We start from the raw sequence: 1,877 nt of genomic DNA, 5'->3' as shown, positions 1-1,877 counted from the left end.
TTCGCCTGTACATTGACGATTTTATTTGATTAAAAGTGGGTATTTCTCTTATAAGATCTATACCAGTATTTTTTAAAGCCGCGACAGTCTTTTTATATGTCGCAGGCACGGTATCTTCATTCAACGCAGCTTCATCTACACAATTTTTCATTACGAGAGTCATCGTAGCCTTGTTGTAGTCGGGACTACAATTTTCCTTATGAGGACTACGCTTGATGACTTCGTTTCCAGCGGTGGTAGTTACTGTCCCAGAACATTTTTTTTTTATGCTGGGCGCACCTCCCGAGTATTTGGCCATTGCGGTATCGCGAATGACAATAGTACTCAAACCCATCTTCTATAAGAACACGACCACGGCCGCGAGCCACTATGTCGACACTGCTAGTGCTAGGCCCGGGTATTGGTTCACACATCATCGAATATATTTTTCCCAATATTTACCGAAAAGAATAGAGGAAATATAAGAAGTAGAGGAAAATCAATAATCTATTACAGTAGGAAAGTGACTTTGTCAATTTCAAATAATGATACTCATAAAAAGAAACAAAAATACCCATACTTATGGAGGTGTATAACAAAAAGTACAATTCTGCCTAGTTAAGGCTAAGTGGCGTGGTGTGAAAGTTATTGAATATTATATTATTAATAATTTATGTATGTGACTGTACTTGTTATCGATACTTTTTTATTAACGGAACTAGTGGGAAAAAATCATATTATGTTTATGCAAGAACAGCGTAAAATGATAAAATGATAAAAAAATAATAATAAATCCAACAATGGAAAAAAGGTAAATTCTACTGGGGTTTACACTGTTGATGCATTTACAAGGCAAAGGCGAAAAAAAAGGAAAAATGAATATTTTACATACATCAAATAATATGTAGTCCTAATTAAATCCTTAACAGGAATGTCAAGGCATGTCAAAACCTTCAGGAATGAAGACGTGGAAACTAATAGTAGCAAGTGAGATAAAATTGATCTAGTCGACCACCAGGGAGGCCACATGTACCGAGACAATACTAAGACCAAGCGCGCTTATCATCTACATAATCACTTGTCACTTACATAATCGTTTGCTTTGAGCATGCCTATTTAGGAGTATGCTTTAAATCAAGCATGCCTATTTCTGGAAAATGTGAACAGTTTGCAGAGCATGCTAATTTTAAGCAAGCTTATTAGCATACTATTTTTGAGCACGTCTGTCAGTACCTTTCGCTGGCTTGGCGGTTGCTACGCATTTCTATTTGAAAATCGCCGAATTTTATCTAAAGAAAATCTGCGTATAAATTAATATTTTTCGATGAAATTTTGGCTCTCAAACAAGAAAAAACCCTCAAAATGTAGTAAAAAATAGTCCCTGTAACGAAAAATCGCTGTTATACTGGTCAGTGGTCAAAATTTTAATATATTTTTAACACATCCCCTCGTCCATCTAAACCTCTACATAACCCCATTAAATATTTTTTTTTAAATACACGCACAATTTAAATAAACGCAAAAACGTTAACAGACTGACTCGACAAGAAGGATAATTTGAAAACTGTTCCCACCGGGGGCGTAGCTCAGATGGTAGAGCGCTCGCTTAGCATGCGAGAGGTACCGGGATCGATACCCGGCGCCTCCATTTATCCTTCTTCTTCTTTTCGAGATTTTTGTAAAAAATTTCGTATATATCATGCATATTTTTTATTATTATTTTTAGGGCCTGTTTCACCACCGCCAAATAAACTCCCGGTAAATTACTTGACGGATTGTTTCATAGAAAGAATGTCAGTTTTTTTTCTATTTTCAATTCAGATAGCTAATAAGTGATTTTGAAATAGGCGCTTAGTTATATAAAAATACTAGCTGACCCAGCAAACGTTGTTTAGCCT

The 1,877-nt window shown here is 35.8% G+C and overlaps 1 non-coding gene across 1 annotated transcript; it reads left to right on the top strand.

Annotated features, from left to right (window-relative positions):
• Positions 1–1,554: 1,554 nt before the first annotated feature.
• Trnaa-agc lies at positions 1,555–1,627 on the top strand. The gene has a single exon. It is a non-coding gene; the product is annotated as a tRNA-Ala (tRNA).
• Positions 1,628–1,877: the final 250 nt, after the last annotated feature.

Source organism: Trichoplusia ni, chromosome 20 (assembly GCF_003590095.1).
Source record: "Trichoplusia ni isolate ovarian cell line Hi5 chromosome 20, tn1, whole genome shotgun sequence".
NCBI classification, from domain to species: Eukaryota; Metazoa; Arthropoda; class Insecta; order Lepidoptera; family Noctuidae; genus Trichoplusia; species Trichoplusia ni.
This window is presented reverse-complemented; position numbering and strand designations above follow the sequence as displayed.